We start from the raw sequence: 19,372 nt of genomic DNA on the forward strand, positions 1-19,372 counted from the left end.
TTTGATGCTGCCTGTCCCTTCTTAGGACCCTCTGGCAGAAGAAATAAAACATCAGTCTTACGAATCGGAGCAGTTTTCTTAAATACATTTTCACTGCTCTCACTACAATCAAGACAATGTAGTGACCTTTCTTCCCTGGAACAAGGTCTTGGGAAAAAACCCTGGCACAACAATATCTTCATTCAGATGAAAGCCTGAAACCACTTTTGGTAAAAAACCTGGACGAGGGCGTAACACCACTCTGTCCTCATGAATAATCAAATATGACTCTTTACAAGAAAGAGCAGCCAATTCTGAAATCCTCCTTGCTGAAGATATAGCAAACGAAAATATCAGCTTCCTAGTCAGAAGGACTAAGGGAACATGCTGCAACGGTTCGAATGGCTGTTTTTGTAACACTGACAAAAACTAAATTTAAGTCCCAAGGGCTTAAGAGTGATTTAACTAGCGGATTAATCCGCAGCACTCCTTGCATGAAACCCTGGACTAAAGAATGCATAGCAAGCAGTCTTTAAAATAAAAATTGATAAGGCTGAGACTTGGCCCTTGATAGTACTCAGGGCCAACTTCATCTCTACACTTAATTGTAGAAAGGTAAGAATTCTGCCTATGATATATCTCCGAGGGTACCAACCCTTGGACTCACACCAGGAAACATAAGCTTTCCAGGCTCTATAATATATAGCAGGGATATGCAATTAGCGGACCTCCAGCTGTTGCAGAACTACAACTCCCATGAGGCATAGCAAGACTCTGACAGCCACAAGCATGACACCCAGAGGCAGAGGCATGATGGGACTTGTAGTTTTGCAACAGCTGGAGGTCCGCTAATTGCATATCCCTGATATATAGCTCTAGAAGCTGGCTTCCTAGCATTAATCAAAGTAGAGATAACTGACCTGGAAAGCCCATGTTTATTCAGAATGTGGGTCTCAATAGCCAAGCCGTTAAATTTAGCGTTTGTAAAGTAGGATGGAATATCGGCCCCTGAGATAGCAGGTCTGGCCTTAGTGGGAAGAGCCCTGGACCCTCCACTGCCATCCTTACGATCTCTGTGTACCATGACCTTCTGGGCCATGCTGGTTCTACCAGTATTACCAATTTTCTTTCCAGCTTGATCCTGCAAAGAACTTGAGGTAGCAACTGAATCGGGGAAAAGTGCATAGATCAGTAAAAACTGATCCCACAGGGTCGCCAACGCATCTGTTACGTATGCGAGTGGGTCCATTGTCCTGGATGCAAAGTTGACTAGCTTAGTGTTGAATCTGGACACTAGAAGGTCTACGTCCGGAGTCCCCCATCTTTGGCAAACAGCCTGAAACACCTTGGGGTGAAGAGACCATTCTCCTGGGAATAACTGCCGGCGACTTAGATAGTCCACCTGCCAATTCTCTACTCCCGGAATGAAAACTGACAATAGGCATGGGACATTCACTTCTGTCCAAGTTAGAATCTGGTTCACCTCTCTCTGAGCTGAGAGACTCTTGGTGACCCCTTGTGATTGATATATGCCACAGCTGTGGCATTGTCGGACTGGATGCTGGCAGGACAATTCTTTAACCTGGAGGTCCAGGTTTCTAGAGCCAGATACACTGCCGGAATCTCTAGGATGTCGATGGACAAGGCTCCTACTCCCCAGCCTGAAAGGCTGGCATCTGTCGTTACTACCTTCCAGATAATTGATCTGAAGGACTTTCCCTTCAGCAGGTTCCAAGATAGTAACCACCAACTGAGGCTTTGGGACACTCATGGGGACAGCCACATTGGCAAGTCCAAAGATTGAATCATTTTGTTCCAAGCAGACAGAATACTGCTTTCAGTTTTGAATGGAATTGAGCATAGGGAACTGCTTCGAATGAAGCTACCATCTTCCCCAAAAACCTCATGTAAAAGGAGAATTTAAGGATTTATTTTCGACCTGATCATCTTCACCAGCTCCTGTATGGAGCTGATCCTTGCGGGAGGCAAGAACACCCCTTTTCTGGGCTGTGTCTATGATCAGGGCCAGATACTCCAGCCTTCTTAATGGCTTTAAGGAAGATTTCTTTAGGTTGAGAATCCAACCCAAACCTTCCAGGTAACTGCTTGTGATGGCTACACCTTGCTTCAAGCAAGCCACTGACTGGTCTATTAACAATAGATTGTCTAAGTAAGCCAAGACAGTTATGCCCTGTGCCCTTAACCTGAATAGAGGTGGGGATAATACCTTAGTGAATACCCGAGGTGCTGTAGCAAGCCTGAAAGGCAAGGCTATTAACTGAAAATGCTTCTGTTCTACTTTGAACCGCAGAAACCTCTGGTGAGGAAATATATGGACAAGCAGCTATGCATCTCTGATGTCAATGGACACCAGAAGTTTTTCTCCTTGCAGGATGGAAACGACTGACTTGAATGACTCCATGCAAATGGAGCGGATTTTCAGGAACCGATTTAGATAACGTAGATCTAGACTTGGTCTGATATCCCCATTTGGCTTTGGCACCGTAATTAGGTTTGAGTAAACCTCAAACCTTACTCTTGCTTGGGAATCTGTCTGATCACCCCTTGAGCCAATAATCGGTCTAATGCTTGCAACAGGGATTGCCTTTTCCCTGGATCCTTGGGAAATTTTTGATCTCAGAAAACGAGATGGTGGAAACTCTCAAAGCTCTAGCTTGTATCCTAGAGACACTGTAGAGAGAGTCCATTTGTCCTTAATCTCCCTTTGCCAGACTTCTGAGTACATCAGAAGTCTCCCCCCCACCTTGGTGAGGGGAGATGCCTCTTCATAAGGAGGTCTTGTATTCTGGTTTGCAGACTTATAGCCCCAGGTCTTCCTTTATGCCTGGTCTGATGGCAGAGGCCGAACAGTTTAAATGAAAGACGCTTATATTTTCTTTTGACTGGCAAAGGAGTACTATTTCCGCTGGAAATTGTTTGAATGTATATATCCAAACTATCGTCAAATAATCGTTCTCCCTTAAAGGGGAAACTAGTTAGAAGGTTCTTACAAGGCATCTCAGCTGACCAACCCTTTAACCAAAGGGTCCTTCGCATATGTACAAGTACAAACGCAAGGCGTGATGCCTGGTGAGTAGAAATCTTCATAGCGTTTACAGCACAGCATAATTCTTTAGGTAGCTTGGCCCGTTCCTGTGCTTGTTATGCAGGGAGCTCATCTGAGAGCATCTGTGAACTGGTCCTTTAAGGAATGACAGATGCCTATAGCTGCAATTGCAGGCTGAGCAACAGTACCTGCTAAGAAAAAAGGGATTTTAACAGACCTTCCAACTTCTTATCTGTTGGATCTTTAAGCATAAGCGCATTGTCCACTGGGTAAAATTGATTTATTTTTCACATTGGAAATCGCAGCGTCAACTGCTGAAACTTTCCATGTTTTAGTGAATCTTTCTTCCATAGGATAGAGCTTTGCGAGTCTCTTTGGAAGGGAAAAAAATCCTTATCCGGATGATCCCATTCGGTATAAATAAGCTTTTTTTTTAGTAATGCGTGGACGGGAAACGCATGCAAAGGCTGTAAAGGCTTCAAAAGAACCCAAGGAAGAGACCGGCCCTTCAGCTAACTCTGTTAGGGGTAGCATGCAAGTAGAGCGAACCATCTTTGCAAGCCTCTGTACTTAAGATTGTGAAGTAGGGATCCTTGGGAACTTCAAGTATTGTTTCCTCTGCAGAGAAATAATCGCATGTCTTTCCTCCCGATCATCTGAGGGCAATACCCCATCCTGTCTCCATAATTCTTTTGGACCCTCCACTGACTGTAAAGAGTCTAAGGTGGGGGAGGGGGATCTAGGACGCTTCCTATACATCTCTCCGGAAGACAGTATGGAGGCATAACTGGGATTCAAAGCGCCTGGGGGGGGTGACACCTTAGGTACCTTTACGGTAGGTCTGGAAGACATAGTGCAAAGCACAAGCAGAGGTACACACAAATAACAGTTCTTTTGGTAATAAGTAACAATAGTTTTTCCTGTCTGGAAATGCCTGTTTACACCCTTACATGCCCAGCGCTCTGGTGTCTCTTAGTGTGACAGACTGCCTCTCTTCAGTTAAAAAGTCTTTCTGAAATGAGAGTGTCTGTGATATAAAGCCTCAGGTGGAACCTGATTGGCATCCTCAGCGCTCCCCCTCAGCTATGCGGTGAGTGCTGTGTGTGTGTGGACGTTACATCCATACACAGCGCCACGTGACCTTGCGGACATGCCCCTCGGCGTTCTCAGGACCTGCTAGGGACCCGAATGGCCAACACAAAGTAAGGTGAACGTACTATATACCTCTACAAGGAGGGAGGGGAAGGGGAGGGGGGGGGGGTTCTGTCAGCAGATTTATAGTATTTTTAAAACCACAGAAGCATAGGAAGTTACTAGGTGGAAGTGCTGGGTTGTAATTAAAACATGCAGCTAAAGCAGCTGCTTCAACCAATCAGCCACCACCCATATAGTTTATACACATCTCTGTATTAGCAACTGCTGTACTTTTTACCAAATCCCACAAGATCTATTTAAGTAAGAACCCCCTCTGCCTGCTGGGACCACACATGTTCTGAGACAGAGCTGCACTAAGACACATCATAGGTAGTGTAAGTTACTCCTTATAGGGAAGACATTTATAAGGCATATAAGGTATATTGAAGGAAAAAGCAAAGCTTCTTCCCTTACCTTGTCCTCGCTGCAGGATACTGCTGATTTAACAGACAGATCCAACTTTCACCCATCACGGCGGGCTGCGTTTAAACACGCTCAAAGACTGGGGTCCTTTTAAAAGGTGTTCTGGTTCCTAGGGTCCAGCTCTCAAAGAGAAGAATTACAGGCAAAACCTTGTTCTTGCATCGAAGGTACAGGTACCATCCTATGGCCTCAGTGGCGAGGATGGATCTGATTGTGGAGGTTTCTTTAAATCCAGCATGGATCCCTCCTGGAGCTCCGCAGAGCACATCTTCACTCGTGACCAACACCTTAGACACTGGCGAAAAAACTGAGTGCTCCTGGAAGGAGGAGGGGTTATATAGGGGTGTCAACTTCCTGTATTGGTTATACCAGTGTCAACACCTGAATGTAGGCCTATAACCCACCGCGTAATTACTCGAGACTCTGTGTCCTATGATGTACGATAAAGAAATAAGGTTTTACCTTTAGTTATGTTTTAAAGTCAGTGAGAGTGTCAGCTGCCTGATGTGCAGGAGGGTTTTCTTGTCTGCACAGTCAACTACCCTACAGTGCTGGTGGAAAACCTAACGTGTACTCAAAAGTTTTTTTCTATAGATTTTGGATAGTATAGGGAAAGGTTAAATTGGTTGTTAAGCCACTTCTATAAAAAGCTCCCATCCGATCCCATCTGTCTTATAACAATTAATTCCCCTGTGCCTGTGTTATATAATAAATATGCGCATCTGTACTGACAACACACCATCTTCCAGCGATCAGGTGCCTCCTCTCCTCTGCCGGGCTTACTGTTTCAGTGGGCAGGGCAAAGCACTGCCGCTGAAGTCAGCCGGGGAGGAGAGAGAGAGCCTAGGAGTCACATGAACACAGGGAGCTGCTGTGTTATCAGTACAGATAAGCATATTTATAACACAGGGGAACTTATTGTTATATATAGAGGGGATGGGAGCATTTTACATTAAATTATGAGAGCAGCAGGAGTGAGGGCGGTGGGGGCGCTGAAATGAGTAGACAGGCAGGGAGGGAGGAGAGGACACAGGAGACAGATAGCAGGCTGCGGATGGCGGAGGCACGTAAACTGTCGACAGTGTAAGGGCTCAACAGCCATGATACACCATGGTCAGTTTACAGAAAGGAGGGTATAGCCAGGGAGTTTAGATGTTACAGTGGGCCAAATAATACAGCATTAGCACTGTGCTGTATAACATGCTTTAACCAGTTACCGACCGGTGCACGCAAAGGGACGTACAGGTACGCCCATTTGCCCAGCCATGCCATTCTGCCGATGTACATCGGCGTGTACCGGTCGGGAACTGGTTAAAGCATGTTATACAGCACAGTGCTGGCCGGGACCTCCGTGAGTCGGGTCGCGGGTCCCGCGGACTCGATCACCGCAGGGATAACCGCGATAGTTTCACGGGGAAGAACTGGGAGATGCTAATGTAAACAAGAATCTCCCCATTCTGCCTAGTGACAGCGTCATTGATCTCTGCTCCCTGTGATCGGGAGTAGAGATCAGTGATGCGTCACACGTAGCCAGGCTTCCCAGGACACACTTAACCACTTCACTGCCATTTACACAGGAATCAGTGCATTTGTATAGCACTGATTCTTGTATAAATGACAATGGTCCCAAAAATGTGTCAAAAATGTCCGATGTGTCCGCCATAATGTCACAGTTATTCTAGAAATCGCTGATCGCTGTCATTACTAGAAAAAATAATTATTAATATAAATGCCATAAAACTATCCCCTATTTTGTAAACGCTATAACTTTTGCGCAAACCAATCAAACGCTTATTGCGATTTTTTTGTTACCAAAAATATGTAGAAGAATATGTATCAGCCTAAACTGAGGAAAAAATATTTTTTTATATATTTTTAGGGGGTAATTATTATAGCAAAATAAAAACAGCTTTTTTCAAAATTGTTTCTTTTTTTGTTTATAGCACAAAAAATAAAAACCGCAGGGGTGGTTAAATACCGGCAAAAGAAAGCTTGACTTGTGAAAAAAAGGATGTAAATTTTGTTTGGAAGCCACGTCGCATGACGGTGCAATTGTCAGGTAAAGCAACGAAGTGCCGAATCGCAAAAAGTACTCTGGTCAGGAAGGGGGTGAAATCTTACGGGGCTGAAGTAGTTAAGAACAGTTAAAAACAACGTGATTGTAATAGGGTTGTTTTTTCTAGATAATAAACATGTTATACTTACCTGCTCTGTAATTGTTTTGCACAGAGCAAACAAAATCCGGCTCTTCTGGGGTCCCGCTGCCGGCATTCCTGGCCCCTCCTCTTCTGAGCGTGCCACCATAGGAAGCCACTTCTTATTGTGGTACACCCACAAGCTCCATCCTGAGCGGAGCTGCCAGTCTATAGACACAGACAGCAAGGCTCAGCCTCACCTCATGCTTCCTTGTCACAGGGTTTGATTGACAGCAGCAGAAGCCAATAGTTTTAGCTGTTGCCTCTGTCCTTTGAGGAGGGAGAGAGCAGAGAGCGCTGCTGCTCTTGGGCACAATGCTGAGTCGAGATTGGGCTCAAATAAGTAATTTTTGTAGGGCTTGGGGGGGTTTGCACATAAAAAGTTTTTTTACCCTAACACATAGAGGTAAAAAATCTGCCTTTCGAACCACTTTAAAACGCTTGTCAGTTTATTATTTGCTGGGGAGATTCTCCTTCACTCACTATCTTGATGACACAACAGAAAGGAAATCTCTAAAAAGTAAGCCAATTTCCCTCTTAGACAGTGGTCATCAGAACAAGTTTGCCTAAAGGAAGATATACTTTCACCTCCTGTCCTAATGATTGGTGTACAAATATGAATTTCCCACTACTTTCTGTCTTGATGACAATGGTCACCGGGAAGAATGGAAACGTTGAATCTGCCCTAGGAAAGACATCAACAGTAAAAGTTGATAGGGGTTCAGATTCTTTCCTTCCCCCTTAGGACTTGTGCACGGACACTGATTTGTGCCAGACTTTTCTTTTCTCTGCATGAAATTCAATTGGAATGCAAACAGCTCAAAGCAACTTGAAGCTGTTTTAGGATATCAAGAGCAGCCAGGCTAAAAGCCAGTCAGAAGAAGATCTGAATCAAATCTCAAATGCAGATTACACGCACATAAATGTACACCACACGTGCCCACCTACACTATTTTTTTTACTCAGCATTATCTTCCTCTATCTACATGATGTTTATACTGATATAAAAAGGTACAGAATATGGCATAATAAAGTGGGGAATCACAGTGACAGGTTGGATGCCAAATCTGGCCCACCTGAAAGGCATGTTAAAGTTTTTAGTTGTAAAGCTTTTGAAAGGACCTTCTAAAGTATTAAATACATTCTCGGCAGTGGGGTAGAGGAGAAGCTAAACTGAAGGACAATACCTAACTTTGTGACCCTGCCCAATACAGCAGAAAAAAATAAATACTAAACCAACTGCATTATAAGAAAACATTTCTTCTCATTTAGACCTGCTTAGTTATAAGTTATATAGTCATTTTTGTAACTTTTACCTACAGGTAAGCCTAGATTAACCACTTGGCGCCCACACTACATCTATTGATGTCATGGGCTTTCAGTAGTTATATCTAAATGATGCCTGAGGCCACAGACATCATTCAGATATTGCAGTTTTCAGCCGGCGATTCCCTGCACCATAAGAATGATCATAGCGGCTGTTCCGCCGATTGATCGTTCTTACGTGCGGCGGGAGGGGACGCCTCCCCTCCCGCCGCCCTCCGGTGCTTCTACCGACTCACCGTTTCCATTGATGAGTCGGTCACAGGATCCGCCGGCCCCAGCAAGTTACCATAGAGATTTCCGGCGGACTAGATTGTCCCCGGAGTCTCTATGATCGTTCGGAGGCCGGGCGCGATGTTATGATGTCACGCCCGGCCTCTGTATTCAAATTAATGGCGCCGATCTGGCTAGGAAGCCAGGATTTTTTTTTTTATTCTTCCCAGCCTAGAGGTGAGATATGGGGTCTTATTGACCCCATATCTCACTGTAAATATGTCCGATCATGCCATATTCCTATTACAAGGGATATTTACATTCCTTGTAATAGGAATAAAAGTCAATTATTTCTTTTTTTAAGTGTAAAACTAAAAAAATAAAATTAACAATAAAAAAAAAAAAAAATTAAAGCGCCCCTGTCCCCGTGAGCTCGCACACAGAAGCGAACGCATACGTAAGTCCCGCCCAAATATGAAAACGGTGTTTAAACCACACATGTGAGGTATCGCCGCGAACGTTAGAGCGAGAGCAATAATTCTAGCCCTAGACCTCCTTTGTAACCCAAAATATGTAACCAGTAAAAAAAATTTAAAGCGTCGCCTATGGGGATTTTTAAATACCAAAGTTTGGTGCCATTCCACGAGCGTGTGCAATTTTGAAGTGTGACATGTTGGGTATCTATTTACTCAGCGTATCCTCCTCTTTCAAATTATGCAAAAAAATTGGGCTAACTTTACTGTTTTTTTTTTTTTTTTAAGCATGAAACATACAACATTTTTTTCTGAAAAATACCGTGCGAGACAAAAAGTTGCAACGAGCGCCATTGTATTCTCTAGGGTCTTTGCTAAAAAAACATATACAATGTTTGGGGGTTCTATGTAATTTTCTAGCAAAAAAATTAGGAACTTTACATGTAGGAGAGAAATGGCAGAATTGGCCTGGATGCGAAGTGGTTAAGGCTAGATTAAGGCTTACCTGTAGGTAAAAAGATTATCTCCTAAACCTGTACAGTTTAGGAGATATTGCCCTCGCAATGAGCCGCTGACTTCAGCGGCGCATGCGCAACCGGGATTCTCAGCTGAAAGTCAGGCAGATGCCAGACCCTGCCGGAAAGAGAACTCCTGCGCGTACGCACAGGAGTGATGGCATCGCGGCTCTGGCCACTCACAGCGCCGGAGCCGCGATACCCGGAAGACACGCACAGGGAACATGTCAGATGCCGGCACCTTGTTCTAAGGTAAGTACTAGCTCATTATGCCTTTTCCTTTACAGGTGTGTAAAAAAAAAAAAAAAAAAAAGTCAGCGGGTTTACTCCCGCTTTAAAACAACTGAGAAAAAGAAGACACACACACACACACACACACACACACACACACACGTCAAAATTTTAATCCATGCTGATGTGGAGAGCAGCTAAAAGTATCTTTTCACAAAATTCACAGGTTTAAAACATAACAGCACTATGTGATGTGGCTGTTTTACATATAGTCCTCTTTGGGGATCCACATCAATTAGCAAGCACACATACAGCGGGTAAAGTAAGTATTGAACAGGTCACCATTTTTCTAACTAGGTTTTTAAAGGTGCTACTGACATGATATTTTCACCACATGTCAGTAACAACCCATGCAATCCATAGATACAAAGAAATCAAAACAAATAAGTTCAGAAATTAAGTAATATGTGTAATTAAATGACACAGGGAAAAAGGACAACCCCGGAGAGGATAACCGAGAAACTTACCCTAGGGTGGGACCACTGCCTGCAGTACCTTCCTGCCGAAGGCCTGATCTGCCGCAGACAGTAGATCTAACCAGTAGTGCCGGAGAAATGTCGAATAACTGGACCAAGTGGCAGCCTTGCAGATTTGTTCAGGCGTTGCACCGGCCCTTTCAGCCCAGGAAACTCCAGTGGATCTAGTAGAGTGTGCGGCAATACCTGAGGGAGGTATTTCTCCTTTTGCTTTATAAGCTTCTGCTATAGCTAGCTTAAGCTACCGACCCAGCTTACTCTTAGAAGCTTTCTCCCCCTTGCGTGATCCTGAAAATATCACAAAAAGGGCGTTTGATCTTCTAAAGTCTTTAGTCAGATTCAGAAACTGCAGCAAGCATCTTCTCACATCCAATGTGTGGAAAACTTCCTCTCCTGCATTAGCTGGGGTTGCAGAGAATGTAGGTAACACTATCTCCTGTGATCGATGAAAAGTTGAGGATACTTTCAGTAGGAATGCTGGATCCGTCCTCAGCACTACTCTGTCCGAATAGACTCTAAGGAAAGGTTCCGTAATAGCTAAGGCTTGCAGCTCGCAGATCCTTCTGGCCGAGGTGATGGCCACTAAAAAGATTGTTTTCAAAACTACCTTCTATAAAGAGGCTTCTTGTAAGGGTTCAAATGGTGCTCCCGAGAGACCCTGCAAAACTGTTGACAAATCCCAACTGGGAAAGTCTTTGAGGGCTACCGGTCTACTTCGAGCGAGAGCCCTAAAAAAAATCTATAAATTAAAGTCTCTTTTGATAAAGTGTTTTCAAAGAAAACTGATAAGGCTGCCACCTGAGTCTTCAGGGTGCTGGCTGCTAGCCCCTTCTCCATTCCTTCATGGAGAAACTCCAAGACGGACACTGTGCTCTTGACCTTGAGCTCTCTGGAACTACACCAGTTGAACTTCTTCCAGAGCTTCATGTAAATTGCCTGGGTGACTGCTTTCCTGCTAGATAGCAGGGACTTTACTACTTTATCTGAGAGCCCTTTCGCTTTTAAGAGGTCCTCCTCAGAAACCAGGCGGTTAGCTGTAGAAGTTCCACCGCTGGACGATTTACTGTCCCCTGGGATAACAGATCTTTTCTAGGTGGTAACCTCCATGGAGGCTTTAAGGCTAGGTTTCGAAGTCCCGCGAACCAAGGTCTTTTTGGCCAAAAAGGAGTGACTAGTATTAAGTCCGTCTTTTCTTCTCTGAATTTCCTCAGAACTAGTGGAATTAGAGGAAAGGGGGGAAAGGCGTAGCACATCTGGTAGTGCCAGGGGTGAGCAAACACATCCAGCCCTACTGCTGCATCTCCTCGGTGAAGAGAAAATAATCTGTCCACCTTTGAGTTCTGCTGGCTGGCAAAAAGGTCTATCTGTGGAACCCCAGAGGCCTCGGAGATCATCAGGCACACCTCCTGATTCAGGCTCCATTCTGCCTCTAACAAATTCCGTCTGCTTAGGAGATCCGCAAACAAGTTCGGAGAGCCCTTCAGATGCACTGCCGATAGTGAGGCCGTGTTCTGCTCTGCCCAGGCTAACAACAGATTTGCCAACTCCATCAGGCTCCTGCTCCTGGTTCCCCCCTTGTTTCATTATGTAGGTAACCGCTGTTGTGTTGTCTGACAACACCTGGACATGGTGACCTCTCATAATATGCTGAAAGGCCACTAAACCCAGAAAGATCGCCTTCAATTCCCTCCAGATGGACGATCTTTGGGCTTCCTGCTTGGACCAGACCCCCTGAGATGTTTGACCGTCCAGGTGGGCCACCCAGCCCCAGGCACTTGCGTCTGTTGTCAGTCGCTTGTCCAAGGGAAAAGTCCACACCAGACTCCTTGAGAGGTTTGCTTGGTCTCTCCACGACCAAAGAGCCCTTTTCATCCTTGACAAGATCCTTAACTGCTTCTCCAAAGGATCCTGATAGGACCAGCTTGACAGAATCTCCCTCTGAAGGGGTCTGAAATGGAACCTGGCCCATTGAACAGCCGGGATTGCTGCCGTAAGCAGGCCCAGAACTGCCATAGCCGTCCTGACCGAGACTGCCTGGTTGCTCTGTATCCGTTTTACCACTAGCTGCAACTTTTCCTGCTTCTCCAGTGGCAGGAAAACTTTCTGGAGAATCGAGTTTATCGTATACCCCAGAAATTTCATCTCCTGTGAGGGGATCAGGTTTGACTTCTCCAGATTTAGAAGCCACCCCAAGGTGAGACTGGGCCACCTGGAGATTGACTAGGACCTGCTCCCTGGAATCCGCAAAAAACAAAAGGTCGTCCAGATAAGGGACAACTGAAATCCCCTTTAACTTCAGGGGCTCCAGAGCCTCTGCCATAATCTTTGTAAAGACTCTGAGAGAGGACGAGAGTCCGAATGGCAAAGCCCTGAATTGGAGGTGCCACACCGAACTTCCCAAATTTAATGCCATGCGCAGGAACTGCTGCGACGCCTGATGAATGGGTATATGAAGGTATGCATCCATTAGATCCAGGGATGCCATGAAACAGTTTGGGGTCAACAGCTTCGTGATGAAAAAAAATAGTATCCATCCTGAAATGCTTGTACCGTATAAACCCGTTCAGAACTTTCAGATTCAGGATTACACGATACTTCCCTGAGGGTTTCCTCACCAGAAAGATATGGGAGTAAAAATCCCTGCCCTGCTGGTTTACTGGGACTTGAATTATAAACTCTTGCTGTTTCAGCTCCTGTAATAAAAGCTTAATTGCAGAAGCCTTCTCCTGATCCCTTGGCAACGCTGTCACATAAAACCTGCTCGGGGGTGGTTCTGAAAATTACAACCAGTACCCCTGATCGACTACGCTTTTCACAAACAGGTTTGGAGACAGCCTGTCCCATTGTTCGCGAAAAACTGACAGTCTCCCCCCCACTGGGGAGAGATTGTCACTTGCTCTTGGGGGTCTGCTCTGGGGGAGATCTAAAGAGGACTCCACCCCTGCCTCTGCCCTTCTGTGAACCCCATTTGTTCTTGCGATCCTGGTCTTTTTTATGGGACTGCTGAAGAGCACGAAAATTCTTTTTGGTAACCTGCTTCTTCTTGGCTGGAAAGGCCTTCTTTTTATCAGCCGTCCTATCCAGCACTGACTCTAAAACGGGGCCAAAGAGCAAGTCACCTGAGAAGGGCAGACCACACAATTTGACCTTAGAGGCCGTGTCTCCAGACCATGTCTTTAGCCAAACTGCCATCCTGGCTGAATTCATAAGCCGAGGACCTGGCGGCCAGTTTGACCGATTCTGCTGATGCATCTGCCATATATTTGACTGCATTCAGAATTAGTGGGAAGGACTCTAAAAGATCCTTGCGGGGCGTCCCCGCTTCAATATGGCTCTTCAGTTTCTCCACCCAGCATTCCAGGTTCCTGGCCACTACCGTAGCAGCCATAGCCGGCTTCAGACTAACTGACGCTGCATCCCAGGCCTTCTTGAGGATGGAGTCAGCTATCTTGTCCATTGGGTCCTTTAGGATCCCCATATCCTCAAAGGCTAGATCCGTTCGTCTAGATACCTGCGAGAAAGCTGCATCGACTCTGGATTTTTTGTTCCCCACCTCCAAGTCTTTATCCTCGAAGGGAAACCTTCTCTTGAGAGCCTTAGAGAAAAAAGGGTCTTTTTCTGGGTCCTTCCACTCTTTTCTCACCGTATCTGAGAGGACCCTGTAGACTGTCCAACCCCTGGTACATTTTATCATGAACTGACAGTTATACTTTTTCCTCCTGAATTTCTAGAGTTGTGTAGTTTGCTCTAAGGATGTCATCTACCTCCTCTAGCGATAGCTTGTATCGAGAGCCCCTGCTATCTTCCTCTTCCTCCTCCTCAGAATCCCTGATGGAGATAAGAGTACTACCCCCTTCGTCTCCAGAATCCTCGGTCTCCACCTGTCTGGACGACGATGCCCTGGGGCTAGGTGGCAAGTTCTGAGACTCGGTCTGTGCGGAAGGGTTTTGTACCAGGATGGACCTGACTGAACTCAAGGAGATTGTCAGCTCCTTAGCCGAAGAAAACAACTAGTTATACTGCTGGGATGTTTCCTCTTCCACCAACTCCCTGATACAAGCTCTGCACATTGCCTTCTGCCATCATTCTCTAAGGGGGTTCTTGCAAGAAGGACATTTCCTCTGGCTTGGTTTAGCCTTCCCTAGTGACCTTTTCTGAAACGACATACAGGTTAAACTCACAATGTTTTAACTACCAGCTGCTAACACCAAGCCAGTGCAGAGACCCATCACCAAACAGACCACTAGTGAGACCCCAGAACTAAGCTGCAAGGGTCAGAGCGAAGTCACCTCTGACCTGCAGTGACAGGCCCCCAAGAGGGGGGAAACAGACAAATCACAAGCATAGCCCAATAGTGAAGCAGAGGGTGCAGCTGCACCTTACATACCTGGGCTGGACCAGTGCTAGGGACGCCTGTCTCCGCCATAGCTGGCTTACACTCCTCCATTTCGCAGAGTAAGACAGAATCTTTCGATCAGTTCCGCCATTACTTTGAATTTTCCCGGCCGCTGCATCATCAGGGCTGGCCGGAAGCACTTGGTCACCTGACCCGCCCCATGGTCCCTGCGTTCCAGGCGCTTGAACCACGGTGCCACGCCCCCTCAGAGCGCCCATGCATCACCGTAACCGACGATGTCGCCGCCCGGGACCCGACGCCGAAAATGGAGCCACGCCGCTGACCCGCAGCGACCTCCGCTAGCAACAGAGCCCTCCCTGCGCTTGTCCAGCAGACATCGGGCACATGGCGCCGGCACTCCGAGGGTCCTTACTCCCGTGAGATGGCGGGACCAGGAGCTCAAGGAGACCTCTCCCAGTGGAGATGCTGCTGGGGGCCAAATAAACAACAACCACCTTGAGGTAAGCCTTTACTCCCCTGAAGAGAGTGTAGCTTTCCCCTGGTTCCAGGCACATGCTTCCCCCATGGAGGAAACACAATAACTGAAGCCATGGGGGAAGAGGAGGTGTTTTTAAAGTGGGCATGTGTTTCCTGAGAAGAAGGTGGAGCTACACTCTCTCTGGGGTTGTCCTGAAAGGCGATTTGAGAAAAAGGGACTGAGGACAGAGATTCCCCAGTCCCGTTCTCTGCAGCCTCAGCTTCACTAGACAGTGAATAAAAGGGAAGTGCTCTGTGCGGAGTGGCTTCCTGTTTATTCCCAAACTGAAGCATAGTAAACAGTGCACTATGCTTCCGTTCCGAATGGACACAGAAGGGATCAGTACCAATCACTCACTGTGCTCATCCAGAAAAGGAAGGGGTTGGTAAATGATATATTTACTGGCCCCTTCCCCCACTCCCAATCCTGAAATATCTCCTGCAGCAGCTGGCAGATGAGAATAGGAGGGGAAGCCAACAGTGCTGCGGGGGGAGGGGGGAAACCATGGGAGCATACAGGGGGGCCAAACAGCCGAAGGTAGAGAAAAAGGGACAGGAGGGGTGGCATTTACTAGTACCAATCCACTTTAATCCTGCAGCCGCTGGTGGGAGGGAGAAGAAGAGAGGCAGCTTTCAACAGCTGCAGGAGGAAAGGGGACCGGTATCAGTAAATGCCGCCATTCCTGTCCAAGTTCTGGGGGTTGGCAAGTAAGGATTGTGGTCTACCAATCACCTACCCACGACTGATGGGCTAACAACCCCTGCCTGAGAGTGACAACTACACATAAAGACTACTAGAAAGAGAGGTAACTGTAAGCGCAGATACACAAGTGCATACAATACTTGGGGCGTTGGGTAGCTAGGCAATTAGTCCATAGCATTACATATAGCAGTTCAAGGGTTAAGCAGGTATCTGGCAGTACAGGGGTTAAACAGGTAAGTATCGTGGCTGGTTAAAAAGGCAGCTGCTGTCCTCAGAGAGCTGGCTCTGTCATAGGCAAGAGAAGGTAGAGAAAGGAAGCACCACCTAAGTGTAGTATTAGATGGTACTTGAATGACACAATAAAAGGTCACACTTACAGAAAACAAAGGGTTAAAAGGGCTCATCTGCATTAAGAGGGTGGTCCATGGTGTGGTCCTCAGTTCAGGGTCTGGTGGTGCCGCAGAGATGTTTCTCGCCCCTAGAGATGTCCAGTGGCCATCTGGAAGAGGCTGGGGCTGGCGTGGAACGTACATGACGTCACGGGTCATGCGATGACTTCCGGGGGAGGGCTTCAACCGAGGAGCGAAACTTGATAGGCTACGTGCTTGGAGTCACAGGACATTTCTAGGGCCGAGAAACATCTCCGCAGCACCCCCGGACCCTGAATAGGGATGAGCTTAAGTGTGTTTGCATGAAACATGTGCAGAGCCCGCCAGGAAGTCAGCGCTGCGCTAATCACAGGCAGTGAGACATTGCCCTGTGTGGCTGCAGAGATCGGGCAATGTCTCACTGCCTGTGATTAGCACAGCGCTGCGTCGACTTCCTGGCGGGCTCTGCACGTGTTACATGAGAACACGCCTGAGCTCATCCCTAAGACCCCATTCACACCTGAGCGTTTTGTAGCTTGAAGCCTGAAGCTACAAAACGCTAGAGGGGAAAAATTATATCATTCTCAATGGCGACGGTTCACATCTCCACTACATGTCGCCTGAAGCTGAACGCCTGAAGCTCAAACAAGTTCCAGACCCTTTTTTGTCCTTCGAATTGAGCAGATTTGGGCGTTTTTCTTCTTTTAACATTGGTGACCTTTTGCCCTGCACAAAATCGCGGTAAAAAACGTTGCGAATCGCGGTAAAAAACGCAGCAAAAAACGCTACGCTCAGGTGTGAATGCAGCCTAACCCTGAACTGAGGACCACCCTCTTAATGCAGATGAGCCCTTTTAACCCTTTGTTTCCTGTAAGTGCGACCTTTTATTGTGTCATTCAAGTACCATCTAATACTATACTTAGGTGGCGCTTCCTCTACCTACCTCAAGGGACAATGTGACTGCTGCGTGGAGGGAAGAAAGGGGCAGACTACTGTAGAGAATCGCACACATGTTCCCATATTTCTGGTAATGTCATAGTTTACTTGTGTTTTCTGCCTGAGTAAAGTGGATCTCATGTGAGCACTGTATGTAGAACATCACACACACATCTTATTGTAGCTCTTTCTGTAAAAGAATGAAAAGATTATTGTCTCTCTGCACTCTTCATTCAGCTGTCATTTAGCAGACCTCTTTCTGAGTCTCCCTCAGAGGTCTCTCCTTCTCGCAGCAGTCTCTATCACTGTTATTTAATGTCCCCTTTCTCTCTCAGCACTCTCTCTCTATCACTCAGCAGTCGTCCTCTCTCTGTGTGTCTTCTGACATTCACTCTCTCCCCTCACCTGTGTCCTGGCAGTCACGTTGTACCCTGGTATCCTCTATGGGTGCACCACTTTTCCCTTCCCCCGGAAACCTCACATCCATCTTCCAGTTCCGCGCACAGAACGAGCAGCAGCTTCTCGCGTTGCCATGACAAGAGAGCACAGCAGCCACTTCCTGTCCCGGCTTCATCCGGTAGGTCTGTTCTTTGGCTTTCCATGAAATATGCAAACCCTGAACACAGAAATATCATTAAGCAGCTCAGCTCTCACACCTCGCCTATCAACTAGGGAAGTTTTTACATTTATGCTATGGATTTGTTTACTTTGTCAATATTTAATGCAATTAAGCCTTCAAGTAGAACTATAGGTGGTAAAACTTTTGTTTTGATTTTGAATAGAGTAACGCCTCGTACACACAATCGGATTGTTGGCAAACAAAACCGTGAATTTTGGCCAAAGATCGTTGGCCCAAACTTGTCTTGCATACACACGGCCACACAATTGTTGGCCAACAATTACGAACGTAGTGAAGTACTAGACGTACTACGTGGTTTATCTGCTCTTTAGCGCCACCCTTTTGGCTTCTTCTGCTAATTTGGTGTTAGTAGAAGTTTGGTGAGTGTTGATTCGTGCTTTTCATTTCGTTTCTGAACGGCCTTTCGACAATCAGACATGTTGCGGAATCAGAGGAGATAACGTGTTATTTATTATTGGCCTTGGAGTTTTTGTTTTGAATTTTTTTTTGGTTGAATAATTATTTGATTTGTTATATTTTCTATATTTTTGGATGCATAGAATGCACTTTTTGGTTAAGTTCTATTGGCAGATAGCGTGTCTAATTTTATTTGTTTTCTTTTTTTAATGCACAATAAAAAAAAATTGTAGAGAATAATACTTGGCTATGTGTTTTACTTCAAATGACAGTTTGGGTGTAGGCAGGTACATTTAAAAAAATACAATGTAAAATTGACAAGGGACACCAACATAGTTGTATCTTTGATCTTAAAAACTACAGAATAATGGTGTTGTGGTAACTTGCCCAAATAAAAAAAAAAAAAAAGCTTAATAATATTATTCTTGATATGACTAGAAAAAAAGCCTTTGAAAATTTGTTTGCAATAACTCCATCAGTATCACCAGCAAAGCAGCTTTGTTATTATCCCATTAAAGAAGAAGAGAATGTGCGCTGTATTTCAAGATTTCATAATTCGCCATGTCACGAATGTTAATTCTCCATTACGAACGCTAGTTTACAAGACCGACCGCTTCTGGCTTATCCTTGCTTCCGAGCATGCGTGTTTGTACTTTTGTCCGACAGACTCGTGTAAAATCCGACGGACTTGTGTAAAATCTGAAAACAGATATTTATCTGTGGAAAATTTGAAAGCCTGCTAGCAAACATGTGTTGGCAGAAAGTCAGAGAATAATTGTCCGATGAAGCATACACACAGTTGGATTTGCCGCCAACAGCCTGACATTGAACATATCCCATCGGTAAGTCCGATCGTGTGTACACAGCTTAAGGCTCGTTTCACATCTATGCAGTTTGCTTTTGATTCATTTCTGCGGTGCTTTTTGCTGTGCATTTTATGTTTTTGTGCATGCGATTTTTTCACAATTTGCATTTTGCATTTTTCTATGCTTTTTTTTTTTTTTAGACCAATTTGTTTTTGGGCAGACTATAAAATGCAAATCACAGTAAAAACACACTACATGCTTTTCTGCAGATTCTCCATTGAAGTCTATTGAACCAAAAAAGCAAAAGTATTTAACCACTTGCCTATAGGGTGCCCACGTGTCCCGGATTGCCCGGGATTATCCCGTAATTTATATCTCTGTCCCCAGTCCCGGGCACCTTCATTCCGGGACAATAAAGTGTCCCGGAATGAAACTGACAATCTGGGAACAGGGGCGGACCGAGCTGCCATAGCGCTGGCTCTAGCTCCGCCTCCACCTCCT

General features: G+C 45.8%; 1 protein-coding gene across 2 annotated transcripts in view; it reads right to left on the minus strand.

The window, feature by feature from the left end:
• AGK (acylglycerol kinase) overlaps positions 1–17,578 on the minus strand; it is a 157,164-nt gene extending 139,586 nt beyond the window's left edge. Inside the window, exon 1 of one of the 2 annotated variants that reach the window (XM_077469255.1) lies at positions 17,435–17,578. The gene's annotated coding sequence lies outside the window, so the exon portion shown is untranslated. The remainder of the gene's footprint in view (positions 1–17,434) is intronic. The other variant, XM_077469256.1, reaches the window with a different exon arrangement.
• Positions 17,579–19,372: the final 1,794 nt, after the last annotated feature.

The sequence above is a fragment of the Lithobates pipiens genome, unplaced genomic scaffold (genome assembly GCF_037356315.1).
Source record: "Lithobates pipiens isolate NorthernLeopardFrog02 unplaced genomic scaffold, aLitPip1_a1.2 Scaffold_8, whole genome shotgun sequence".
In the NCBI taxonomy this organism is placed as follows: domain Eukaryota; kingdom Metazoa; phylum Chordata; class Amphibia; order Anura; family Ranidae; genus Lithobates; species Lithobates pipiens.